This window comes from Leuresthes tenuis, unplaced genomic scaffold (genome assembly GCF_036924035.1).
Source record: "Leuresthes tenuis unplaced genomic scaffold, fLeuTen1.0.hap1 SCAF_1, whole genome shotgun sequence".
Taxonomy (NCBI): Eukaryota; Metazoa; Chordata; class Actinopteri; order Atheriniformes; family Atherinopsidae; genus Leuresthes; species Leuresthes tenuis.
In genome coordinates, this window is record NW_027325355.1 from 44,582,507 (window position 1) to 44,606,772 (window position 24,266).

Consider the following 24,266-nt stretch of genomic DNA (forward strand, 5'->3'; position numbering starts at 1 on the left):
ATATAAGTACAGGAATCATACGGTTCCTCTATGTAACCAGATAATTGCTGAGAAAGGCTGATCTGTAGTGGGCACATCTTCTTCCCTGACGTGATAATTTTCTCCAGCTGAACATGAGACTCTCAGATCACTTCGTGTCTGCCAACAAAGCAGCAGAAGCTGAAGATGACCATCTTCCTCATGTGTCACAGGGTGATCAGACGTTGCAACAAAAGACATGCAGGTGGTAGAGAGAAGAGAAAAAGCTTAAGGTACCTGGTATTCCCAAGCGGTCTCCCATTCAAGTACTAACCAGGCCCAACCGTGCTTGGCTTCCGAGATCAGACGAGGTCGGGCTTATTCAGGGTGGTGTGGCCGTAAGCAAAAATATTGGTGACAATTGTGCATTATATAGGTACTGGAATCATACACTTCCTCTGTATAACCAGATAATTGCCGAAAAAGGCTGACTTGTAGTGGGTTCATCTTCCTCCTTGATGTGATTATTCTCTGCAGCTGAAACTGAGACTCTCAGATCACCTCGTGTCTATCAACAAAGCAGCAGCAGCTGAAGATGACTAACTTCTTCACGTGTCACAGGGTGATCAGACGTTGCAACAAAAGACATGCAGGTGGTAGAGAGAAGAGAAAAAGCTTACAGCACCTGGTATTCCCAAGCTGTCTCCCATCCAAGTACTAACCAGGTACAACCCTGCTTGGCGTCCGAGATCAGACGAGGTCGGGCTTATTCAGGGTGGTGTGGCCGTAAGCAACAATGTCTCTGACAAATGTGCATTATATAGGTACTGGAATCATACGGTTCCTCTATGCAACCAGATAATTGCCGAGAAAGGCTGATGTGTAGCGGGCAAATCATCTTCTCTGATGTGATCATTCTCTGCAACTTAAACTGAGACTCTCAGATCACTTCGTGTCAGCCAACAAAGCAGCAGCAGCTGAAGATGACCAACTTCCTCATGTGTCACAGGGTGATCAGACGTTGCAACAAAAGACATGCAGGTGGTAGAGAGAAGAGAAAAAGCTTACAGCACCTGGTATTCCCAAGCAGTCTCCCATCCAAGTACTAAGGAGGCTCAACCCTGCTTGGCTTACGAGATCAGGCATGTTCAGGGTGGTGTGGCCGTAAGCAACAATGTGTCTGACAAATGTGCATTATATAAGTACAGGAATCATACGGTTCCTCTATGTAACCAGATAATTGCTGAGAAAGGCTGATCTGTAGTGGGCACATCTTCTTCCCTGACGTGATAATTTTCTCCAGCTGAACATGAGACTCTCAGATCACTTCGTGTCTGCCAACAAAGCAGCAGAAGCTGAAGATGACCATCTTCCTCATGTGTCACAGGGTGATCAGACGTTGCAACAAAAGACATGCAGGTGGTAGAGAGAAGAGAAAAAGCTTAAGGTACCTGGTATTCCCAAGCGGTCTCCCATTCAAGTACTAACCAGGCCCAACCGTGCTTGGCTTCCGAGATCAGACGAGGTCGGGCTTATTCAGGGTGGTGTGGCCGTAAGCAAAAATATCGGTGACAATTGTGCATTATATAGGTACTGGAATCATACACTTCCTCTGTATAACCAGATAATTGCCGAAAAAGGCTGACTTGTAGTGGGTTCATCTTCCTGCTTGATGTGATTATTCTCTGCAGCTGAAACTGAGACTCTCAGATCACCTCGTGTCTATCAACAAAGCAGCAGCAGCTGAAGATGACTAACTTCTTCACGTGTCACAGGGTGATCAGACGTTGCAACAAAAGACATGCAGGTGGTAGAGAGAAGAGAAAAAGCTTACAGCACCTGGTATTCCCAAGCTGTCTCCCATCCAAGTACTAACCAGGTACAACCCTGCTTGGCGTCCGAGATCAGACGAGGTCGGGCTTATTCAGGGTGGTGTGGCCGTAAGCAACAATGTCTCTGACAAATGTGCATTATATAGGTACTGGAATCATACGGTTCCTCTATGCAACCAGATAATTGCCGAGAAAGGCTGATGTGTAGCGGGCAAATCATCTTCTCTGATGTGATCATTCTCTGCAACTTAAACTGAGACTCTCAGATCACTTCGTGTCAGCCAACAAAGCAGCAGCAGCTGAAGATGACCAACTTCCTCATGTGTCACAGGGTGATCAGACGTTGCAACAAAAGACATGCAGGTGGTAGAGAGAAGAGAAAAAGCTTACAGCACCTGGTATTCCCAAGCAGTCTCCCATCCAAGTACTAAGGAGGCTCAACCCTGCTTGGCTTACGAGATCAGGCATGTTCAGGGTGGTGTGGCCGTAAGCAACAATGTGTCTGACAAATGTGCATTATATAAGTACAGGAATCATACGGTTCCTCTATGTAACCAGATAATTGCTGAGAAAGGCTGATCTGTAGTGGGCACATCTTCTTCCCTGACGTGATAATTTTCTCCAGCTGAACATGAGACTCTCAGATCACTTCGTGTCTGCCAACAAAGCAGCAGAAGCTGAAGATGACCAACTTCCTCATGTGTCACAGGGTGATCAGACGTTGCAACAAAAGACATGCAGGTGGTAGAGAGAAGAGAAAAAGCTTAAGGTACCTGGTATTCCCAAGCGGTCTCCCATTCAAGTACTAACCAGGCCCAACCGTGCTTGGCTTCCGAGATCAGACGAGGTCGGGCTTATTCAGGGTGGTGTGGCCGTAAGCAAAAATATCGGTGACAATTGTGCATTATATAGGTACTGGAATCATACACTTCCTCTGTGTAACCAGATAATTGCCGAAAAAGGCTGACTTGTAGTGGGTTCATCTTCCTCCTTGATGTGATTATTCTCTTCAGCTGAAACTGAGACTCTCAGATCACTTCGTGTCTGCCAACAAAGCAGCAGAAAATGAAGATGACCAACTTCCTCATGTGTCACAGGGTGATCAGACGTTGCAACAAAAGACATGCAGGTGGTAGAGAGAAGAGAAAAAGCTTAAGGCACCTGGTATTCCCAAGCAGTCTCCCATTCAAGTACTAACCAGGCCCAACCCTGCTTGGCTTCCGAGATCAGACGAGGTTGGGCTTATTCAGGGTGGTGTGGCCATAAGCAACAATTTTGGTGACAAATGTGCATTATATAGGTACTGGAATCATACACTTCCTCTGTATAACCAGATAATTGCCGAAAAAGGCTGACTTGTAGTGGGTTCATCTTCCTCCTTCATGTGATTATTCTCTGCAGCTGAAACTGAGACTCTCAGATCACCTCGTGTCTATCAACAAAGCAGCAGCAGCTGAAGATGACTAACTTCTTCACGTGTCACAGGGTGATCAGACGTTGCAACAAAAGACATGCAGGTGGTAGAGAGAAGAGAGAAAGCTTACAGCACCTGGTATTCCCAAGCTGTCTCCTATCCAAGTACTAACCAGGTACAACCCTGCTTGGCGTCCGAGATCAGACGAGGTCGGGCTTATTCAGGGTGGTGTGGCCGTAAGCAACAATGTCTCTGACAAATGTGCATTATATAGGTACTGGAATCATACGGTTCCTCTATGCAACCAGATAATTGCAGAGAAAGGCTGATGTGTAGCGGGCAAATCATCTTCTTCCCTGACGTGATAATTTTCTCCAGCTGAACATGAGACTCTCAGATCACTTCGTGTCTGCCAACAAAGCAGCAGAAGCTGAAGATGACCAACTTCCTCATGTGTCACAGGGTGATCAGACGTTGCAACAAAAGACATGCAGGTGGTAGAGAGAAGAGAAAAAGCTTAAGGTACCTGGTATTCCCAAGCGGTCTCCCATTCAAGTACTAACCAGGCCCAACCGTGCTTGGCTTCTGAGATCAGACGAGGTCGGGCTTATTCAGGGTGGTGTGGCCGTAAGCAACAATATCGGTGACAAATGTGCATTATATAGGTACTGGAATCATACACTTCCTCTGTATAACCAGATAATTGCCGTAAAAGGCTGACTTGTAGTGGATTCATCTTCCTCCTTGATGTGATTATTCTCTGGAGCTGAAACTGAGACTCTCAGATCACCTTGTGTCTATCAACAAAGCAGCAGCAGCTGAAGATGACCAACTTCTTCACGTGTCACAGGGTGATCAGACGTTGCAACAAAAGACATGCAGGTGGTAGAGAGAAGAGAAAAAGCTTACAGCACCTGGTATTCCCAAGCTGTCTCCCATCCAAGTACTAACCAGGTACAACCCTGCTTGGCGTCCGAGATCAGACGAGGTCGGGCTTATTCAGGGTGGTGTGGCCGTAAGCAACAATGTCTCTGACAAATGTGCATTATATAGGTACTGGAATCATACGGTTCCTCTATGCAACCAGATAATTGCCGAGAAAGGCTGATGTGTAGCGGGCAAATCATCTTCTCTGATGTGATCATTCTCTGCAACTTAAACTGAGACTCTCAGATCACTTCGTGTCAGCCAACAAAGCAGCAGCAGCTGAAGATGACCAACTTCCTCATGTGTCACAGGGTGATCAGACGTTGCAACAAAAGACATGCAGGTGGTAGAGAGAAGAGAAAAAGCTTACAGCACCTGGTATTCCCAAGCAGTCTCCCATCCAAGTACTAAGGAGGCTCAACCCTGCTTGGCTTACGAGATCAGGCATGTTCAGGGTGGTGTGGCCGTAAGCAACAATGTGTCTGACAAATGTGCATTATATAAGTACAGGAATCATACGGTTCCTCTATGTAACCAGATAATTGCTGAGAAAGGCTGATCTGTAGTGGGCACATCTTCTTCCCTGACGTGATAATTTTCTCCAGCTGAACATGAGACTCTCAGATCACTTCGTGTCTGCCAACAAAGCAGCAGAAGCTGAAGATGACCAACTTCCTCATGTGTCACAGGGTGATCAGACGTTGCAACAAAAGACATGCAGGTGGTAGAGAGAAGAGAAAAAGCTTAAGGTACCTGGTATTCCCAAGTGGTCTCCCATTCAAGTACTAACCAGGCCCAACCGTGCTTGGCTTCCGAGATCAGACGAGGTCGGGCTTATTCAGGGTGGTGTGGCCGTAAGCAAAAATATCGGTGACAATTGTGCATTATATAGGTACTGGAATCATACACTTCCTCTGTGTAACCAGATAATTGCCGAAAAAGGCTGACTTGTAGTGGGTTCATCTTCCTCCTTGATGTGATTATTCTCTTCAGCTGAAACTGAGACTCTCAGATCACTTCGTGTCTGCCAACAAAGCAGCAGAAAATGAAGATGACCAACTTCCTCATGTGTCACAGGGTGATCAGACGTTGCAACAAAAGACATGCAGGTGGTAGAGAGAAGAGAAAAAGCTTAAGGCACCTGGTATTCCCAAGCAGTCTCCCATTCAAGTACTAACCAGGCCCAACCCTGCTTGGCTTCCGAGATCAGACGAGGTTGGGCTTATTCAGGGTGGTGTGGCCATAAGCAACAATTTTGGTGACAAATGTGCATTATATAGGTACTGGAATCATACACTTCCTCTGTATAACCAGATAATTGCCGAAAAAGGCTGACTTGTAGTGGGTTCATCTTCCTCCTTGATGTGATTATTCTCTGCAGCTGAAACTGAGACTCTCAGATCACCTCGTGTCTATCAACAAAGCAGCAGCAGCTGAAGATGACTAACTTCTTCACGTGTCACAGGGTGATCAGACGTTGCAACAAAAGACATGCAGGTGGTAGAGAGAAGAGAGAAAGCTTACAGCACCTGGTATTCCCAAGCTGTCTCCTATCCAAGTACTAACCAGGTACAACCCTGCTTGGCGTCCGAGATCAGACGAGGTCGGGCTTATTCAGGGTGGTGTGGCCGTAAGCAACAATGTCTCTGACAAATGTGCATTATATAGGTACTGGAATCATACGGTTCCTCTATGCAACCAGATAATTGCAGAGAAAGGCTGATGTGTAGCGGGCAAATCATCTTCTTCCCTGACGTGATAATTTTCTCCAGCTGAACATGAGACTCTCAGATCACTTCGTGTCTGCCAACAAAGCAGCAGAAGCTGAAGATGACCAACTTCCTCATGTGTCACAGGGTGATCAGACGTTGCAACAAAAGACATGCAGGTGGTAGAGAGAAGAGAAAAAGCTTAAGGTACCTGGTATTCCCAAGCGGTCTCCCATTCAAGTACTAACCAGGCCCAACCGTGCTTGGCTTCTGAGATCAGACGAGGTCGGGCTTATTCAGGGTGGTGTGGCCGTAAGCAACAATATCGGTGACAAATGTGCATTATATAGGTACTGGAATCATACACTTCCTCTGTATAACCAGATAATTGCCGTAAAAGGCTGACTTGTAGTGGATTCATCTTCCTCCTTGATGTGATTATTCTCTGGAGCTGAAACTGAGACTCTCAGATCACCTTGTGTCTATCAACAAAGCAGCAGCAGCTGAAGATGACCAACTTCTTCACGTGTCACAGGGTGATCAGACGTTGCAACAAAAGACATGCAGGTGGTAGAGAGAAGAGAAAAAGCTTAAGGTACCTGGTATTCCCAAGCAGTCTCCCATTCAAGTACTAACCAGGCCCAACCCTGCTTGGCTTCCGAGATCAGACGAGGTTGGGCTTATTCAGGGTGGTGTGGCCATAAGCAACAATTTTGGTGACAAATGTGCATTATATAGGTACTGGAATCATACACTTCCTCTGTATAACCAGATAATTGCCGAAAAAGGCTGACTTGTAGTGGGTTCATCTTCCTCCTTGATGTGATTATTCTCTGCAGCTGAAACTGAGACTCTCAGATCACCTCGTGTCTATCAACAAAGCAGCAGCAGCTGAAGATGACTAACTTCTTCACGTGTCACAGGGTGATCAGACGTTGCAACAAAAGACATGCAGGTGGTAGAGAGAAGAGAGAAAGCTTACAGCACCTGGTATTCCCAAGCTGTCTCCTATCCAAGTACTAACCAGGTACAACCCTGCTTGGCGTCCGAGATCAGACGAGGTCGGGCTTATTCAGGGTGGTGTGGCCGTAAGCAACAATGTCTCTGACAAATGTGCATTATATAGGTACTGGAATCATACGGTTCCTCTATGCAACCAGATAATTGCAGAGAAAGGCTGATGTGTAGCGGGCAAATCATCTTCTTCCCTGACGTGATAATTTTCTCCAGCTGAACATGAGACTCTCAGATCACTTCGTGTCTGCCAACAAAGCAGCAGAAGCTGAAGATGACCAACTTCCTCATGTGTCACAGGGTGATCAGACGTTGCAACAAAAGACATGCAGGTGGTAGAGAGAAGAGAAAAAGCTTAAGGTACCTGGTATTCCCAAGCGGTCTCCCATTCAAGTACTAACCAGGCCCAACCGTGCTTGGCTTCTGAGATCAGACGAGGTCGGGCTTATTCAGGGTGGTGTGGCCGTAAGCAACAATATCGGTGACAAATGTGCATTATATAGGTACTGGAATCATACACTTCCTCTGTATAACCAGATAATTGCCGTAAAAGGCTGACTTGTAGTGGATTCATCTTCCTCCTTGATGTGATTATTCTCTGGAGCTGAAACTGAGACTCTCAGATCACCTTGTGTCTATCAACAAAGCAGCAGCAGCTGAAGATGACCAACTTCTTCACGTGTCACAGGGTGATCAGACGTTGCAACAAAAGACATGCAGGTGGTAGAGAGAAGAGAAAAAGCTTACAGCACCTGGTATTCCCAAGCTGTCTCCCATCCAAGTACTAACCAGGTACAACCCTGCTTGGCGTCCGAGATCAGACGAGGTCGGGCTTATTCAGGGTGGTGTGGCCGTAAGCAACAATGTCTCTGACAAATGTGCATTATATAGGTACTGGAATCATACGGTTCCTCTATGCAACCAGATAATTGCCGAGAAAGGCTGATGTGTAGCGGGCAAATCATCTTCTCTGATGTGATCATTCTCTGCAACTTAAACTGAGACTCTCAGATCACTTCGTGTCAGCCAACAAAGCAGCAGCAGCTGAAGATGACCAACTTCCTCATGTGTCACAGGGTGATCAGACGTTGCAACAAAAGACATGCAGGTGGTAGAGAGAAGAGAAAAAGCTTACAGCACCTGGTATTCCCAAGCAGTCTCCCATCCAAGTACTAAGGAGGCTCAACCCTGCTTGGCTTACGAGATCAGGCATGTTCAGGGTGGTGTGGCCGTAAGCAACAATGTGTCTGACAAATGTGCATTATATAAGTACAGGAATCATACGGTTCCTCTATGTAACCAGATAATTGCTGAGAAAGGCTGATCTGTAGTGGGCACATCTTCTTCCCTGACGTGATAATTTTCTCCAGCTGAACATGAGACTCTCAGATCACTTCGTGTCTGCCAACAAAGCAGCAGAAGCTGAAGATGACCAACTTCCTCATGTGTCACAGGGTGATCAGACGTTGCAACAAAAGACATGCAGGTGGTAGAGAGAAGAGAAAAAGCTTAAGGTACCTGGTATTCCCAAGTGGTCTCCCATTCAAGTACTAACCAGGCCCAACCGTGCTTGGCTTCCGAGATCAGACGAGGTCGGGCTTATTCAGGGTGGTGTGGCCGTAAGCAAAAATATCGGTGACAATTGTGCATTATATAGGTACTGGAATCATACACTTCCTCTGTATAACCAGATAATTGCCGAAAAAGGCTGACTTGTAGTGGGTTCATCTTCCTCCTTGATGTGATTATTCTCTGCAGCTGAAACTGAGACTCTCAGATCACCTCGTGTCTATCAACAAAGCAGCAGCAGCTGAAGATGACTAACTTCTTCACGTGTCACAGGGTGATCAGACGTTGCAACAAAAGACATGCAGGTGGTAGAGAGAAGAGAGAAAGCTTACAGCACCTGGTATTCCCAAGCTGTCTCCTATCCAAGTACTAACCAGGTACAACCCTGCTTGGCGTCCGAGATCAGACGAGGTCGGGCTTATTCAGGGTGGTGTGGCCGTAAGCAACAATGTCTCTGACAAATGTGCATTATATAGGTACTGGAATCATACGGTTCCTCTATGCAACCAGATAATTGCAGAGAAAGGCTGATGTGTAGCGGGCAAATCATCTTCTTCCCTGACGTGATAATTTTCTCCAGCTGAACATGAGACTCTCAGATCACTTCGTGTCTGCCAACAAAGCAGCAGAAGCTGAAGATGACCAACTTCCTCATGTGTCACAGGGTGATCAGACGTTGCAACAAAAGACATGCAGGTGGTAGAGAGAAGAGAAAAAGCTTAAGGTACCTGGTATTCCCAAGCGGTCTCCCATTCAAGTACTAACCAGGCCCAACCGTGCTTGGCTTCTGAGATCAGACGAGGTCGGGCTTATTCAGGGTGGTGTGGCCGTAAGCAACAATATCGGTGACAAATGTGCATTATATAGGTACTGGAATCATACACTTCCTCTGTATAACCAGATAATTGCCGTAAAAGGCTGACTTGTAGTGGATTCATCTTCCTCCTTGATGTGATTATTCTCTGGAGCTGAAACTGAGACTCTCAGATCACCTTGTGTCTATCAACAAAGCAGCAGCAGCTGAAGATGACCAACTTCTTCACGTGTCACAGGGTGATCAGACGTTGCAACAAAAGACATGCAGGTGGTAGAGAGAAGAGAAAAAGCTTACAGCACCTGGTATTCCCAAGCTGACTCCTATCCAAGTACTAACCAGGTACAACCCTGCTTGGCGTCCGAGATCAGACGAGGTCGGGCTTATTCAGGGTGGTGTGGCCGTAAGCAACAATGTCTCTGACAAATGTGCATTATATAGGTACTGGAATCATACGGTTCCTCTATGCAACCAGATAATTGCCGAGAAAGGCTGATGTGTAGCGGACAAATCATCTTCTCTGATGTGATCATTCTCTGCAACTGAAACTGAGACTCTCAGATCACCTCGTGTCTATCAACAAAGCAGCAGCAGCTGAAGATGACCAACTTCTTCACGTGTCACAGGGTGATCAGACGTTGCAACAAAAGACATGCAGGTGGTAGAGAGAAGAGAAAAAGCTTACAGCACCTGGTATTCCCAAGCTGTCTCCTATCCAAGTACTAACCAGGTACAACCCTGCTTGGCGTCCGAGATCAGACGAGGTCGGGCTTATTCAGGGTGGTGTGGCCGTAAGCAACAATGTCTCTGACAAATGTGCATTATATAGGTACTGGAATCATACGGTTCCTCTATGCAACCAGATAATTGCCGAGAAAGGCTGATGTGTAGCGGGCAAATCATCTTCTTCCCTGACGTGATAATTTTCTCCAGCTGAACATGAGACTCTCAGATCACTTCGTGTCTGCCAACAAAGAAGCAGAAGCTGAAGATGACCAACTTCCTCATGTGTCACAGGGTGATCAGACGTTGCAACAAAAGACATGCAGGTGGTAGAGAGAAGAGAAAAAGCTTAAGGTACCTGGTATTCCCAAGCGGTCTCCCATTCAAGTACTAACCAGGCCCAACCGTGCTTGGCTTCCGAGATCAGACGAGGTCGGGCTTATTCAGGGTGGTGTGGCCGTAAGCAACAATATCGGTGACAAATGTGCATTATATAGGTACTGGAATCATACACTTCCTCTGTATAACCAGATAATTGCCGAAAAAGGCTGACTTGTAGTGGGTTCATCTTCCTCCTTGATGTGATTATTCTCTGGAGCTGAAACTGAGACTCTCAGATCACCTCGTGTCTATCAACAAAGCAGCAGCAGCTGAAGATGACCAACTTCTTCACGTGTCACAGGGTGATCAGACGTTGCAACAAAAGACATGCAGGTGGTAGAGAGAAGAGAAAAAGCTTACAGCACCTGGTATTCCCAAGCTGTCTCCCATCCAAGTACTAACCAGGTACAACCCTGCTTGGCGTCCGAGATTAGACGAGGTCGGGCTTATTCAGGGTGGTGTGGCCGTAAGCAACAATGTCTCTGACAAATGTGCATTATATAGGTACTGGAATCATACGGTTCCTCTATGCAACCAGATAATTGCCGAGAAAGGCTGATGTGTAGCGGGCAAATAATCTTCTCTGATGTGATCATTATCTGCAACTGAAACTGAGACTCTCAGATCACTTCGTGTCAGCCAACAAAGCAGCAGCAGCTGAAGATGACCAACTTCTTCACGTGTCACAGGGTGATCAGACGTTGCAACAAAAGACATGCAGGTGGTAGAGAGAAGAGAAAAAGCTTACAGCACCTGGTATTCCCAAGCTGTCTCCCATCCAAGTACTAACCAGGTACAACCCTGCTTGGCGTCCGAGATCAGACGAGGTCGGGCTTATTCAGGGTGGTGTGGCCGTAAGCAAAAATGTCTCTGACAAATGTGCATTATATAGGTACTGGAATCATACGGTTCCTCTATGCAACCAGATAATCATCTTCTCTGATGTGATCATTATCTGCAACTGAAACTGAGACTCTCAGATCACTTCGTGTCAGCCAACAAAGCAGCAGCAGCTGAAGATGACCAACTTCCTCATGTGTCACAGGGTGATCAGAAGTTGCAACAAAAGACATGCAGGTGGTAGAGAGAAGAGAAGAAGCTTACAGCACCTGGTATTCCCAAGCAGTCTCCCATTCAAGTACTAACCAGGCCCAACCGTGCTTGGCTTCTGAGATCAGACGAGGTCGGGCTTATTCAGGGTGGTGTGGCCGTAAGCAACAATATCGGTGACAAATGTGCATTATATAGGTACTGGAATCATACACTTCCTCTGTATAACCAGATAATTGCCGTAAAAGGCTGACTTGTAGTGGATTCATCTTCCTCCTTGATGTGATTATTCTCTGGAGCTGAAACTGAGACTCTCAGATCACCTTGTGTCTATCAACAAAGCAGCAGCAGCTGCAGATGACCAACTTCTTCACGTGTCACAGGGTGATCAGACGTTGCAACAAAAGACATGCAGGTGGTAGAGAGAAGAGAAAAAGCTTACAGCACCTGGTATTCCCAAGCTGACTCCTATCCAAGTACTAACCAGGTACAACCCTGCTTGGCGTCCGAGATCAGACGAGGTCGGGCTTATTCAGGGTGGTGTGGCCGTAAGCAACAATGTCTCTGACAAATGTGCATTATATAGGTACTGGAATCATACGGTTCCTCTATGCAACCAGATAATTGCCGAGAAAGGCTGATGTGTAGCGGACAAATCATCTTCTCTGATGTGATCATTCTCTGCAACTGAAACTGAGACTCTCAGATCACCTCGTGTCTATCAACAAAGCAGCAGCAGCTGAAGATGACCAACTTCTTCACGTGTCACAGGGTGATCAGACGTTGCAACAAAAGACATGCAGGTGGTAGAGAGAAGAGAAAAAGCTTACAGCACCTGGTATTCCCAAGCTGTCTCCTATCCAAGTACTAACCAGGTACAACCCTGCTTGGCGTCCGAGATCAGACGAGGTCGGGCTTATTCAGGGTGGTGTGGCCGTAAGCAACAATGTCTCTGACAAATGTGCATTATATAGGTACTGGAATCATACGGTTCCTCTATGCAACCAGATAATTGCCGAGAAAGGCTGATGTGTAGCGGGCAAATCATCTTCTTCCCTGACGTGATAATTTTCTCCAGCTGAACATGAGACTCTCAGATCACTTCGTGTCTGCCAACAAAGAAGCAGAAGCTGAAGATGACCAACTTCCTCATGTGTCACAGGGTGATCAGACGTTGCAACAAAAGACATGCAGGTGGTAGAGAGAAGAGAAAAAGCTTAAGGTACCTGGTATTCCCAAGCGGTCTCCCATTCAAGTACTAACCAGGCCCAACCGTGCTTGGCTTCCGAGATCAGACGAGGTCGGGCTTATTCAGGGTGGTGTGGCCGTAAGCAACAATATCGGTGACAAATGTGCATTATATAGGTACTGGAATCATACACTTCCTCTGTATAACCAGATAATTGCCGAAAAAGGCTGACTTGTAGTGGGTTCATCTTCCTCCTTGATGTGATTATTCTCTGGAGCTGAAACTGAGACTCTCAGATCACCTCGTGTCTATCAACAAAGCAGCAGCAGCTGAAGATGACCAACTTCTTCACGTGTCACAGGGTGATCAGACGTTGCAACAAAAGACATGCAGGTGGTAGAGAGAAGAGAAAAAGCTTACAGCACCTGGTATTCCCAAGCTGTCTCCCATCCAAGTACTAACCAGGTACAACCCTGCTTGGCGTCCGAGATTAGACGAGGTCGGGCTTATTCAGGGTGGTGTGGCCGTAAGCAACAATGTCTCTGACAAATGTGCATTATATAGGTACTGGAATCATACGGTTCCTCTATGCAACCAGATAATTGCCGAGAAAGGCTGATGTGTAGCGGGCAAATCATCTTCTCTGATGTGATCATTATCTGCAACTGAAACTGAGACTCTCAGATCACTTCGTGTCAGCCAACAAAGCAGCAGCAGCTGAAGATGACCAACTTCTTCACGTGTCACAGGGTGATCAGACGTTGCAACAAAAGACATGCAGGTGGTAGAGAGAAGAGAAAAAGCTTACAGCACCTGGTATTCCCAAGCTGTCTCCCATCCAAGTACTAACCAGGTACAACCCTGCTTGGCGTCCGAGATCAGACGAGGTCGGGCTTATTCAGGGTGGTGTGGCCGTAAGCAAAAATGTCTCTGACAAATGTGCATTATATAGGTACTGGAATCATACGGTTCCTCTATGCAACCAGATAATCATCTTCTCTGATGTGATCATTATCTGCAACTGAAACTGAGACTCTCAGATCACTTCGTGTCAGCCAACAAAGCAGCAGCAGCTGAAGATGACCAACTTCCTCATGTGTCACAGGGTGATCAGAAGTTGCAACAAAAGACATGCAGGTGGTAGAGAGAAGAGAAGAAGCTTACAGCACCTGGTATTCCCAAGCAGTCTCCCATCCAAGTACTAAGGAGGCCCAACCCTGCTTGGCTTCCGAGATCAGACGAGGTTGGGCTTATTCAGGGTGGTGTGGCCGTAAGCAACAATATCGGTGACAAATGTGCATTATATAGGTACTGGAATCATACACTTCCTCTGTATAACCAGATAATTGCCGAAAAAGGCTGACTTATAGTGGGTTCATCTTCCTCCTTGATGTGATTATTCTCTGGAGCTGAAACTGAGACTCTCAGATCACCTCGTGTCTATCAACAAAGCAGCAGCAGCTGAAGATGACCAGCTTCTTCACGTGTCACAGGGTGATCAGACGTTGCAACAAAAGACATGCAGGTGGTAGAGAGAAGAGAAAAAGCTTACAGCACCTGGTATTCCCAAGCAGTCTCCCATCAAGTACTAAGCAGGCCTAAACCTGCTTGGCTTCCGAGATCAGATGAGGTCGGGCTTATTCAGGGTGGTTTGGCCGTAATCGACAATGTCTGTGACAAATGTGCATTATATAGGTACTGGAATCATACGGTTCCTCTATGCAACCAAATAATTGCCGAGAAAAGCTGACTTGTAGTGGGCACATCTTCTTCTCTGATGTGATTATTCTCTCCAGCTGAAACTGAGACTCTCAGATTACCTCATGTCTGCCAACAAAGCAGCAGCAGCTGAAGATGACCAACTTCCTCATGTGTCACAGGGTGATCAGACGTTGCAACAAAACACATGCAGGTGGTAGAGAGAAGAGAAACAGCTTACAGCACCTGGTATTCCCAAGCAGTCTCCCATTGAAGTACAAACCAGACCCAACCCTACTTGGCTTCCGAGATAAGACAAGGTGGGGCTTATTCAGGGTGGTGTGGCGGTAAGCGACAATATCTGTTACAAATGTGAATTATATAGGTACTGGAATCATACACTTGCTCTATGAAACCAGATAATTGCCGAGAAAGGCTGATGTGTAGTGGGCATATCATCTTCTCTGATGTGATCATTCTCTTCAGCTGAAACTGAGACTCTCAGATCACTTCGTGTCTGCCAACAAAGCAGCAGCTGCTGAAGATGACCAACTTCCTCATGTGTCACAGGGTGATCAGACGTTGCAACAAAAGACATGCAGGTTGTAGAGAGAAGAGAAAACGCTTACAGCACCTGGTATTCCCAAGCAGTCTCCCATTAAAGTACTAACCAGGCCCAACCCTCCTTGGCTTCCGAGATCAGACGAGGTCGGGCTTATTCAGGGTGGTGTGGCCGTAAGGAACAATTTCTGTGACAAATGTGCATTATATAGGTACTGGAATCATACACTTCCTCTATGTAACCAGATAATTGCAGAGAAAGGCTGACTTGTTATGGAAACATCTTCTTCCCTGATGTGATTATTCTCTGCAGCTGAAACTGAGACTCTCAGATCACTTCGTGTCTGCCAACAAAGCAGCAGCAGCTGAAGATGACCAACTTCCTCATGTGTCACAGGGTGATCAGACGTTGCAACAAAAGACATGCAGGTTGTAGAGAGAAGAGAAAACTCTTACAGAACCTGGTATTCCCAAGCAGTCTCCCATTAAAGTACTAACCAGGCCCAACCCTCCTTGGCTTCCGAGATCAGACGAGGTCGGGCTTATTCAGGGTGGTGTGGCCGTAAGGAACAATTTCTGTGACAAATGTGCATTATATAGGTACTGGAATCATACAATTCCTCTATGTAACCAGATAATTGCAGAGAAAGGCTGACTTGTTATGGGCACATCTTCTTCCCTGATGTGATTATTCTCTGCAGCTGAAACTGAGACTCTCAGATCACTTCGTGTCTGCCAACAAAGCAACAGCAGCTGAAGATGACCAACTTCGTCATGTGTCACAGGGTGATCAGACGTTGCAACAAAAGACATGCAGGTGGTCGAGAGAAGACAAAAAGCTTACAGCTCCTGGTATTCCCAAGCGGTCTCCCATTTAAGTACTAACCAGGCCCAACCCTCCTTGGCTTCCGAGATCAGACGAGGTCGGGCTTATTCAGGGTGGTGTGGCCGTAAGGAACAATTTCTGTGACAAATGTGCATTATATAGGTACTGGAATCATACAATTCCTCTATGTAACCAGATAATTGCAGAGAAAGGCTGACTTGTTATGGGCACATCTTCTTCCCTGATGTGATTATTCTCTGCAGCTGAAACTGAGACTCTCAGATCACTTCGTGTCTGCCAACAAAGCAGCAGCAGCTGAAGATGACCAACTTCGTCATGTGTCACAGGGTGATCAGACGTTGCAACAAAAGACATGCAGGTGGTCGAGAGAAGACAAAAAGCTTACAGCTCCTGGTATTCCCAAGCGGTCTCCCATTTAAGTACTAACCAGGCCCAACCCTCCTTGGCTTCCGAGATCAGACGAGGTCGGGCATGTTCAGGGTGGTGTGGCCGTAAGCAACAATGTCTCTGACAAATGTGCATTATATAGGTACTGGAATCATACGGTTCCTCTATGCAACCAGATAATTGCCGAGAAAGGCTGATGTGTAGCGGGCAAATCATCTTCTCTGATGTGATCATTCTCTGCAACTTAAACTGAGACTCTCAGATCACTTCGTGTCAGCCAACAAAGCAGCAGCAGCTGAAGATGACCAACTTCCTCATGTGTCACAGGGTGATCAGACGTTGCAACAAAAGACATGCAGGTGGTAGAGAGAAGAGAAGAAGCTTACAGCACCTGGTATTCCCAAGCAGTCTCCCATCCAAGTACTAAGGAGGCTCAACCCTGCTTGGCTTCCGAGATCAGACATGTTCAGGGTGGTGTGGCCGTAAGCAACAATGTGTCTGACAAATGTGCATTATATAAGTACAGGAATCATACGGTTCCTCTATGTAACCAGATAATTGCTGAGAAAGGCTGATCTGTAGTGGGCACATCTTCTTCCCTGAAGTGATTGTTCTCTTTAGCTGAAACTGAGACTCTCAGATCACTTCGTGTCTTCCAACAAAGCAGCAGCAGCTGAAGATGGCCAACTTCCTCATGTGTCACAGGGTGATCAGACGTTGCAACAAAAGACATGCAGGTGGTAGAGAGAAGAGAAAAAGCTTAAGGCACCTGGTATTCCCAAGCGGTATCCCATTCAAGTACTAACCAGGCCCAACCCTGCTTGGCTTCCGAGATCAGACGAGGTTGGGCTTATTCAGGGTGGTGTGGCCGTAAGCAACAATATCGGTGACAAATGTGCATTATATAGGTACTGGAATCATACACTTCCTCTGTATAACCAGATAATTGCCGAAAAAGGCTGACTTGTAGTGGATTCATCTTCCTCCTTGATGTGATTATTCTCTGGAGCTGAAACTGAGACTCTCAGATCACCTCGTGTCTATCAACAAAGCAGCAGCAGCTGAAGATGACCAACTTCCTCATGTGTCACAGGGTGATCAGACGTTGCAAAAAAACACATGCAGGTGGTAGAGAGAAGAGAAACAGCTTACAGCACCTGGTATTCCCAAGCAGTCTCCCATTGAAGTACAAACCAGACCCAACCCTGCTTGGCTTCCGAGATAAGACAAGGTGGGGCTTATTCAGGGTGGTGTGGCGGTAAGCGACAATATCTGTTACAAATGTGAATTATATAGGTACTGGAATCATACACTTGCTCTATGAAACCAGATAATTGCCGAGAAAGGCTGATGTGTAGTGGGCATATCATCTTCTCTGATGTGATCATTCTCTTCAGCTGAAACTGAGACTCTCAGATCACTTCGTGTCTGCCAACAAAGCAGCAGCTGCTGAAGATGACCAACTTCCTCATGTGTCACAGGGTGATCAGACGTTGCAACAAAAGACATGCAGGTTGTAGAGAGAAGAGAAAACGCTTACAGCACCTGGTATTCCCAAGCAGTCTCCCATTCAAGTACTAACCAGGACCAACCCTGCTTGGCTTCTGAGATCAGACGAGGTCGGGCATGTTCAGGGTGGTGTGGCCGTAAGCAGCAATGTATCTGACAAATGTGCATTATATAGGCACTGGAATCATACGGTTCCTCTATGCAACCAGATAATTGCCGAGAAAGGCTGATGTGTAGCGGGTGTATCATCTTCTCTGATGTGATCATTCTCTTCAGCTGAAACTGAGACTCTCAGATCACTTCGTGTCTGCCAACAAAGCAGCAGCTGCTGAAGATGACCAACTTCCTCATGTGTCACAGGGTGATCAGACGTTGCAACAAAAGACATGCAGGTTGTAGAGAGAAGAGAAAACGCTTACAGCACCTGGTATTCCCAAGCAGTCTCCCATTAAAGTACTAACCAGGCCCAACCCTCCTTGGCTTCCGAGATCAGACGAGGTCGGGCTTATTCAGGGTGGTGTGGCCATAAGGAACAATTTCTGTGACAAATGTGCATTATATAGGTACTGGAATCATACACTTCCTCTATGTAACCAGATAATTGCAGAGAAAGGCTGACTTGTTATGGAAACATCTTCTTCCCTGATGTGATTATTCTCTGCAGCTGAAACTGAGACTCTCAGATCACTTCGTGTCTGCCAACAAAGCAGCAGCAGCTGAAGATGACCAACTTCCTCATGTGTCACAGGGTGATCAGACGTTGCAACAAAAGACATGCAGGTGGTCGAGAGAAGACAAAAAGCTTACAGCTCCTGGTATTCCCAAGCGGTCTCCCATTTAAGTACTAACCAGGCCCAACCCTCCTTGGCTTCCGAGATCAGACGAGGTCGGGCATGTTCAGGGTGGTGTGGCCGTAAGCAACAATGTCTCTGACAAATGTGCATTATATAGGTACTGGAATCATACGGTTCCTCTATGCAACCAGATAATTGCCGAGAAAGGCTGATGTGTAGCGGGCAAATCATCTTCTCTGATGTGATCATTCTCTGCAACTTAAACTGAGACTCTCAGATCACTTCGTGTCAGCCAACAAAGCAGCAGCAGCTGAAGATGACCAACTTCCTCATGTGTCACAGGGTGATCAGACGTTGCAATAAAAGACATGCAGGTGGTAGAGAGAAGAGAAGAAGCTTACAGCACCTGGTATTCCCAAGCAGTCTCCCATCCAAGTACTAAGGAGGTTCAACCCTGCTTGGCTTCCGAGATCAGACGAGGTCGGGCATGTTCAGGGTGGTGTGGCCGTAAGCAACAATGTGTCTGACAAATGTGCATTATATAAGTACAGGAATCATACGGTTCCTCTATGTAACCAGATAATTGCTGAGAAAGGCTGATCTGTAGTGGGCACATCTTCTTCCCTGAAGTGATTATTCTCTTTAGCTGAAACTGAGACTCTCAGATCACCTCGTGTCTATCAACAAAGCAGCAGCAGCTGAAGATGACCAACTTCTTCACGTGTCACAGGGTGATCAGACGTTGCAACAAAAGACATGCAGGTGGTAGAGAGAAGAGAAAAAGCTTACAGCACCTGGTATTCCCAAGCTGTCTCCTATCCAAGTACTAACCAGGTACAACCCTGCTTGGCGTCCGAGATCAGACGAGGTCGGGCTTATTCAGGGTGGTGTGGCCGTAAGCAACAATGTCTCTGACAAATGTGCATTATATAGGTACTGGAATCATACGGTTCCTCTATGCAACCAGATAATTGCCGAGAAAGGCTGATGTGTAGCGGGCGAATCATCTTCTTCCCTGACGTGATAATTTTCTCCAGCTGAACATGAGACTCTCAGATCACTTCGTGTCTGCCAACAAAGCAGCAGAAGCTGAAGATGACCAACTTCCTCATGTGTCACAGGGTGATCAGACGTTGCAACAAAAGACATGCAGGTGGTAGAGAGAAGAGAAAAAGCTTAAGGTACCTGGTATTCCCAAGCGGTCTCCCATTCAAGTACTAACCAGGCCCAACCGTGCTTGGCTTCCGAGATCAGACGAGGTCGGGCTTATTCAGGGTGGTGTGGCCGTAAGCAACAATATCGGTGACAAATGTGCATTATATAGGTACTGGAATCATACACTTCCTCTGTATAACCAGATAATTGCCGAAAAAGGCTGACTTGTAGTGGGTTCATCTTCCTCCTTGATGTGATTATTCTCTGGAGCTGAAACTGAGACTCTCAGATCACTTCATGTCTGCCAACAAAGCAGCAGCAGCAGCTGAAGATGACTAACTTCTTCACGTGTCACAGGGTGATCAGACGTTGCAACAAAAGACATGCAGGTGGTAGAGAGAAGAGAAAAAGCGTACAGCACCTGGTATTCCCAAGCTGTCTCCCATCCAAGTACTAACCAGGTACAACCCTGCTTGGCGTCCGAGATCAGACGAGGTCGGGCTTATTCAGGGTGGTGTGGCCGTAAGCAACAATGTCTCTGACAAATGTGCATTATATAGGTAATGGAATCATACGGTTCCTCTATGCAACCAGATAATTGCCGAGAAAGGCTGATGTGTAGCGGGCAAATCATCTTCTCTGATGTGATCATTATCTGCAACTGAAACTGAGACTCTCAGATCACTTCGTGTCAGCCAACAAAGCAGCAGCAGCTGAAGATGACCAACTTCTTCACGTGTCACAGGGTGATCAGACGTTGCAACAAAAGACATGCAGGTGGTAGAGAGAAGAGATAAAGCTTACAGCACCTGGTATTCCCAAGCTGTCTCCCATCCAAGTACTAACCAGGTACAACCCTGCTTGGCGTCCGAGATCAGACGAGGTCGGGCTTATTCAGGGTGGTGTGGCCGTAAGCAACAATGTCTCTGACAAATGTGCATTATATAGGTACTGGAATCATACGGTTCCTCTATGCAACCAGATAATTGCCGAGAAAGGCTGATGTGTAGCGGACAAATCATCTTCTCTGATGTGATCATTCTCTGCAACTGAAACTGAGACTCTCAGATCACCTCGTGTCTATCAACAAAGCAGCAGCAGCTGAAGATGACCAACTTCTTCACGTGTCACAGGGTGATCAGACGTTGCAACAAAAGACATGCAGGTGGTAGAGAGAAGAGAAAAAGCTTACAGCACCTGGTATTCCCAAGCTGTCTCCTATCCAAGTACTAACCAGGTACAACCCTGCTTGGCGTCCGAGATCAGACGAGGTCGGGCTTATTCAGGGTGGTGTGGCCGTAAGCAACAATGTCTCTGACAAATGTGCATTATATAGGTACTGGAATCATACGGTTCCTCTATGCAACCAGATAATTGCCGAGAAAGGCTGATGTGTAGCGGGCAAATCATCTTCTTCCCTGACGTGATAATTTTCTCCAGCTGAACATGAGACTCTCAGATCACTTCGTGTCTGCCAACAAAGCAGCAGAAGCTGAAGATGACCAACTTCCTCATGTGTCACAGGGTGATCAGACGTTGCAACAAAAGACATGCAGGTGGTAGAGAGAAGAGAAAAAGCTTAAGGTACCTGGTATTCCCAAGCGGTCTCCCATTCAAGTACTAACCAGGCCCAACCGTGCTTGGCTTCCGAGATCAGACGAGGTCGGGCTTATTCAGGGTGGTGTGGCCGTAAGCAACAATATCGGTGACAAATGTGCATTATATAGGTACTGGAATCATACACTTCCTCTGTATAACCAGATAATTGCCGAAAAAGGCTGACTTGTTGTGGGTTCATCTTCCTCCTTGATGTGATTATTCTCTGGAGCTGAAACTGAGACTCTCAGATCACTTCATGTCTGCCAACAAAGCAGCAGCAGCAGCTGAAGATGACCAACTTCCTCATGTGTCACAGGGTGATCAGACGTTGCAACAAAAGACATGCAGGTGGTAGAGAGAAGAGAAAAAGCTTACAGCACCTGGTATTCCCAAGCTGACTCCTATCCAAGTACTAACCAGGTACAACCCTGCTTGGCGTCCGAGATCAGACGAGGTCGGGCTTATTCAGGGTGGTGTGGCCGTAAGCAACAATGTCTCTGACAAATGTGCATTATATAGGTACTGGAATCATACGGTTCCTCTATGCAACCAGATAATTGCCGAGAAAGGCTGATGTGTAGCGGACAAATCATCTTCTCTGATGTGATCATTCTCTGCAACTGAAACTGAGACTCTCAGATCACCTCGTGTCTATCAACAAAGCAGCAGCAGCTGAAGATGACCAACTTCTTCACGTGTCACAGGGTGATCAGACGTTGCAACAAAAGACATGCAGGTGGTAGAGAGAAGAGAAAAAGCTTACAGCACCTGGTATTCCCAAGCTGTCTCCTATCCAAGTACTAACCAGGTACAACCCTGCTTGGCTTCCGAGATCAGACGAGGTCGGGCTTATTCAGGGTGGTGTGGCCGTAAGCAACAATGTCTCTGACAAATGTGCATTATATAGGTACTGGAATCATACGGTTCCTCTATGCAACCAGATAATTGCCGAGAAAGGCTGATGTGTAGCGGGCAAATCATCTTCTTCCCTGACGTGATAATTTTCTCCAGCTGAACATGAGACTCTCAGATCACTTCGTGTCTGCCAACAAAGCAGCAGAAGCTGAAGATGACCAACTTCCTCATGTGTCACAGGGTGATCAGACGTTGCAACAAAAGACATGCAGGTGGTAGAGAGAAGAGAAAAAGCTTAAGGTACCTGGTATTCCCAAGCGGTCTCCCATTCAAGTACTAACCAGGCCCAACCGTGCTTGGCTTCCGAGTTCAGACGAGGTCGGGCTTATTCAGGGTGGTGTGGCCGTAAGCAACAATATCGGTGACAAATGTGCATTATATAGGTACTGGAATCATACACTTCCTCTGTATAACCAGATAATTGCCGAAAAAGGCTGACTTGTAGTGGGTTCATCTTCCTCCTTGATGTGATTATTCTCTGGAGCTGAAACTGAGACTCTCAGATCACCTCGTGTCTATCAACAAAGCAGCAGCAGCTGAAGATGACTAACTTCTTCACGTGTCACAGGGTGATCAGACGTTGCAACAAAAGACATGCAGGTGGTAGAGAGAAGAGAAAAAGCGTACAGCACCTGGTATTCCCAAGCTGTCTCCCATCCAAGTACTAACCAGGTACAACCCTGCTTGGCGTCCGAGATCAGACGAGGTCGGGCTTATTCAGGGTGGTGTGGCCGTAAGCAACAATGTCTCTGACAAATGTGCATTATATAGGTAATGGAATCATACGGTTCCTCTATGCAACCAGATAATTGCCGAGAAAGGCTGATGTGTAGCGGGCAAATCATCTTCTCTGATGTGATCATTATCTGCAACTGAAACTGAGACTCTCAGATCACTTCGTGTCAGCCAACAAAGCAGCAGCAGCTGAAGATGACCAACTTCTTCACGTGTCACAGGGTGATCAGACGTTGCAACAAAAGACATGCAGGTGGTAGAGAGAAGAGATAAAGCTTACAGCACCTGGTATTCCCAAGCTGTCTCCCATCCAAGTACTAACCAGGTACAACCCTGCTTGGCGTCCGAGATCAGACGAGGTCGGGCTTATTCAGGGTGGTGTGGCCGTAAGCAACAATGTCTCTGACAAATGTGCATTATATAGGTACTGGAATCATACGGTTCCTCTATGCAACCAGATAATTGCCGAGAAAGGCTGATGTGTAGCGGGCAAATCATCTTCTCTGATGTGATCATTATCTGCAACTGAAACTGAGACTCTCAGATCACTTCGTGTCAGCCAACAAAGCAGCAGCAGCTGAAGATGACCAACTTCCTCATGTGTCACAGGGTGATCAGAAGTTGCAACAAAAGACATGCAGGTGGTAGAGAGAAGAGAAGAAGCTTACAGCACCTGGTATTCCCAAGCAGTCTCCCATCCAAGTACTAAGGAGGCCCAACCCTGCTTGGCTTCCGAGATCAGACGAGGTCGGGCTTATTCAGGGTGGTGTGGCCGTAAGCAACAATGTCTGTGACAAATGTGCATTATATAGGTACTGGAATCATACACTTCCTCTGTATAACCAGATAATTGCCGAAAAAGGCTGACTTATAGTGGGTTCATCTTCCTCCTTGATGTGATTATTCTCTGGAGCTGAAACTGAGACTCTCAGATCACCTCGTGTCTATCAACAAAGCAGCAGCAGCTGAAGATGACCAGCTTCTTCACGTGTCACAGGGTGATCAGACGTTGCAACAAAAGACATGTAGGTGGTAGAGAGAAGAGAAAAAGCTTACAGCACCTGGTATTCCCAAGCAGTCTCCCATCAAGTACTAAGCAGGCCTAAACCTGCTTGGCTTCCGAGATCAGACGAGGTCGGGCTTATTCAGGGTGGTTTGGCCGTAAGCGACAATGTCTGTGACAAATGTGCATTATATAGGTACTGGAATCATACGGTTCCTCTATGCAACCAAATAATTGCAGAGAAAAGCTGACTTATAGTGGGTTCATCTTCCTCCTTGATGTGATTATTCTCTGGAGCTGAAACTGAGACTCTCAGATCACCTCGTGTCTATCAACAAAGCAGCAGGAGCTGAAGATGACCAACTTCCTCATGTGTCACAGGGTGATCAGACGTTGCAACAAAAGACATGCAGGTGGTCGAGAGAAGACAAAAAGCTTACAGCACCTGGTAATCCCAAGCAGTCTCCCATCTAAGTACTAACC

General features: G+C 46.6%; 55 pseudogenes; all 55 read right to left on the bottom strand.

The window, feature by feature from the left end:
- Positions 1–243: 243 nt before the first annotated feature.
- LOC140267168 (5S ribosomal RNA) lies at positions 244–362 on the bottom strand (annotated as a pseudogene).
- Positions 363–631: 269 nt separating this feature from the next.
- LOC140290617 (5S ribosomal RNA) lies at positions 632–750 on the bottom strand (annotated as a pseudogene).
- Positions 751–1,397: 647 nt separating this feature from the next.
- Positions 1,398–1,516, bottom strand: LOC140267172 (5S ribosomal RNA; annotated as a pseudogene).
- A 269-nt stretch (positions 1,517–1,785) lies between these two features.
- Positions 1,786–1,904, bottom strand: LOC140290618 (5S ribosomal RNA; annotated as a pseudogene).
- Positions 1,905–2,551: 647 nt separating this feature from the next.
- On the bottom strand, positions 2,552–2,670 carry LOC140267177 (5S ribosomal RNA; annotated as a pseudogene).
- Positions 2,671–2,939: 269 nt separating this feature from the next.
- Positions 2,940–3,058, bottom strand: LOC140275102 (5S ribosomal RNA; annotated as a pseudogene).
- A 269-nt stretch (positions 3,059–3,327) lies between these two features.
- LOC140290066 (5S ribosomal RNA) lies at positions 3,328–3,446 on the bottom strand (annotated as a pseudogene).
- A 272-nt stretch (positions 3,447–3,718) lies between these two features.
- On the bottom strand, positions 3,719–3,837 carry LOC140290269 (5S ribosomal RNA; annotated as a pseudogene).
- A 269-nt stretch (positions 3,838–4,106) lies between these two features.
- Positions 4,107–4,225, bottom strand: LOC140290619 (5S ribosomal RNA; annotated as a pseudogene).
- A 647-nt stretch (positions 4,226–4,872) lies between these two features.
- Positions 4,873–4,991, bottom strand: LOC140316948 (5S ribosomal RNA; annotated as a pseudogene).
- A 269-nt stretch (positions 4,992–5,260) lies between these two features.
- LOC140275107 (5S ribosomal RNA) lies at positions 5,261–5,379 on the bottom strand (annotated as a pseudogene).
- Positions 5,380–5,648: 269 nt separating this feature from the next.
- Positions 5,649–5,767, bottom strand: LOC140290067 (5S ribosomal RNA; annotated as a pseudogene).
- Positions 5,768–6,039: 272 nt separating this feature from the next.
- Positions 6,040–6,158, bottom strand: LOC140290271 (5S ribosomal RNA; annotated as a pseudogene).
- A 269-nt stretch (positions 6,159–6,427) lies between these two features.
- Positions 6,428–6,546, bottom strand: LOC140289220 (5S ribosomal RNA; annotated as a pseudogene).
- Positions 6,547–6,815: 269 nt separating this feature from the next.
- On the bottom strand, positions 6,816–6,934 carry LOC140290068 (5S ribosomal RNA; annotated as a pseudogene).
- A 272-nt stretch (positions 6,935–7,206) lies between these two features.
- LOC140290272 (5S ribosomal RNA) lies at positions 7,207–7,325 on the bottom strand (annotated as a pseudogene).
- Positions 7,326–7,594: 269 nt separating this feature from the next.
- On the bottom strand, positions 7,595–7,713 carry LOC140290620 (5S ribosomal RNA; annotated as a pseudogene).
- Positions 7,714–8,360: 647 nt separating this feature from the next.
- On the bottom strand, positions 8,361–8,479 carry LOC140316956 (5S ribosomal RNA; annotated as a pseudogene).
- Positions 8,480–8,748: 269 nt separating this feature from the next.
- LOC140290069 (5S ribosomal RNA) lies at positions 8,749–8,867 on the bottom strand (annotated as a pseudogene).
- Positions 8,868–9,139: 272 nt separating this feature from the next.
- On the bottom strand, positions 9,140–9,258 carry LOC140290273 (5S ribosomal RNA; annotated as a pseudogene).
- A 269-nt stretch (positions 9,259–9,527) lies between these two features.
- LOC140292257 (5S ribosomal RNA) lies at positions 9,528–9,646 on the bottom strand (annotated as a pseudogene).
- Positions 9,647–9,915: 269 nt separating this feature from the next.
- On the bottom strand, positions 9,916–10,034 carry LOC140290070 (5S ribosomal RNA; annotated as a pseudogene).
- Positions 10,035–10,306: 272 nt separating this feature from the next.
- Positions 10,307–10,425, bottom strand: LOC140267182 (5S ribosomal RNA; annotated as a pseudogene).
- Positions 10,426–10,694: 269 nt separating this feature from the next.
- On the bottom strand, positions 10,695–10,813 carry LOC140294787 (5S ribosomal RNA; annotated as a pseudogene).
- A 269-nt stretch (positions 10,814–11,082) lies between these two features.
- LOC140290621 (5S ribosomal RNA) lies at positions 11,083–11,201 on the bottom strand (annotated as a pseudogene).
- Positions 11,202–11,438: 237 nt separating this feature from the next.
- LOC140268297 (5S ribosomal RNA) lies at positions 11,439–11,557 on the bottom strand (annotated as a pseudogene).
- Positions 11,558–11,826: 269 nt separating this feature from the next.
- LOC140292258 (5S ribosomal RNA) lies at positions 11,827–11,945 on the bottom strand (annotated as a pseudogene).
- A 269-nt stretch (positions 11,946–12,214) lies between these two features.
- On the bottom strand, positions 12,215–12,333 carry LOC140290071 (5S ribosomal RNA; annotated as a pseudogene).
- Positions 12,334–12,605: 272 nt separating this feature from the next.
- On the bottom strand, positions 12,606–12,724 carry LOC140267188 (5S ribosomal RNA; annotated as a pseudogene).
- A 269-nt stretch (positions 12,725–12,993) lies between these two features.
- LOC140294788 (5S ribosomal RNA) lies at positions 12,994–13,112 on the bottom strand (annotated as a pseudogene).
- A 269-nt stretch (positions 13,113–13,381) lies between these two features.
- On the bottom strand, positions 13,382–13,500 carry LOC140290623 (5S ribosomal RNA; annotated as a pseudogene).
- A 237-nt stretch (positions 13,501–13,737) lies between these two features.
- On the bottom strand, positions 13,738–13,856 carry LOC140291703 (5S ribosomal RNA; annotated as a pseudogene).
- A 269-nt stretch (positions 13,857–14,125) lies between these two features.
- On the bottom strand, positions 14,126–14,243 carry LOC140295731 (5S ribosomal RNA; annotated as a pseudogene).
- A 657-nt stretch (positions 14,244–14,900) lies between these two features.
- LOC140288623 (5S ribosomal RNA) lies at positions 14,901–15,019 on the bottom strand (annotated as a pseudogene).
- Positions 15,020–15,288: 269 nt separating this feature from the next.
- LOC140293239 (5S ribosomal RNA) lies at positions 15,289–15,407 on the bottom strand (annotated as a pseudogene).
- A 269-nt stretch (positions 15,408–15,676) lies between these two features.
- Positions 15,677–15,795, bottom strand: LOC140281517 (5S ribosomal RNA; annotated as a pseudogene).
- A 269-nt stretch (positions 15,796–16,064) lies between these two features.
- LOC140300728 (5S ribosomal RNA) lies at positions 16,065–16,183 on the bottom strand (annotated as a pseudogene).
- Positions 16,184–16,830: 647 nt separating this feature from the next.
- On the bottom strand, positions 16,831–16,949 carry LOC140273102 (5S ribosomal RNA; annotated as a pseudogene).
- A 657-nt stretch (positions 16,950–17,606) lies between these two features.
- LOC140317765 (5S ribosomal RNA) lies at positions 17,607–17,725 on the bottom strand (annotated as a pseudogene).
- A 269-nt stretch (positions 17,726–17,994) lies between these two features.
- Positions 17,995–18,113, bottom strand: LOC140290949 (5S ribosomal RNA; annotated as a pseudogene).
- Positions 18,114–18,382: 269 nt separating this feature from the next.
- Positions 18,383–18,501, bottom strand: LOC140300729 (5S ribosomal RNA; annotated as a pseudogene).
- A 269-nt stretch (positions 18,502–18,770) lies between these two features.
- LOC140291724 (5S ribosomal RNA) lies at positions 18,771–18,889 on the bottom strand (annotated as a pseudogene).
- Positions 18,890–19,158: 269 nt separating this feature from the next.
- LOC140290073 (5S ribosomal RNA) lies at positions 19,159–19,277 on the bottom strand (annotated as a pseudogene).
- A 272-nt stretch (positions 19,278–19,549) lies between these two features.
- Positions 19,550–19,668, bottom strand: LOC140267194 (5S ribosomal RNA; annotated as a pseudogene).
- A 272-nt stretch (positions 19,669–19,940) lies between these two features.
- LOC140293843 (5S ribosomal RNA) lies at positions 19,941–20,059 on the bottom strand (annotated as a pseudogene).
- Positions 20,060–20,328: 269 nt separating this feature from the next.
- On the bottom strand, positions 20,329–20,447 carry LOC140290624 (5S ribosomal RNA; annotated as a pseudogene).
- Positions 20,448–20,716: 269 nt separating this feature from the next.
- LOC140290074 (5S ribosomal RNA) lies at positions 20,717–20,835 on the bottom strand (annotated as a pseudogene).
- A 272-nt stretch (positions 20,836–21,107) lies between these two features.
- On the bottom strand, positions 21,108–21,226 carry LOC140267201 (5S ribosomal RNA; annotated as a pseudogene).
- Positions 21,227–21,498: 272 nt separating this feature from the next.
- LOC140292259 (5S ribosomal RNA) lies at positions 21,499–21,617 on the bottom strand (annotated as a pseudogene).
- A 269-nt stretch (positions 21,618–21,886) lies between these two features.
- LOC140277637 (5S ribosomal RNA) lies at positions 21,887–22,005 on the bottom strand (annotated as a pseudogene).
- A 272-nt stretch (positions 22,006–22,277) lies between these two features.
- On the bottom strand, positions 22,278–22,396 carry LOC140311155 (5S ribosomal RNA; annotated as a pseudogene).
- A 269-nt stretch (positions 22,397–22,665) lies between these two features.
- On the bottom strand, positions 22,666–22,784 carry LOC140293844 (5S ribosomal RNA; annotated as a pseudogene).
- Positions 22,785–23,053: 269 nt separating this feature from the next.
- On the bottom strand, positions 23,054–23,172 carry LOC140290625 (5S ribosomal RNA; annotated as a pseudogene).
- Positions 23,173–23,441: 269 nt separating this feature from the next.
- Positions 23,442–23,560, bottom strand: LOC140271440 (5S ribosomal RNA; annotated as a pseudogene).
- Positions 23,561–23,829: 269 nt separating this feature from the next.
- LOC140294441 (5S ribosomal RNA) lies at positions 23,830–23,947 on the bottom strand (annotated as a pseudogene).
- Between the last annotated feature and the right edge of the window lie 319 nt (positions 23,948–24,266).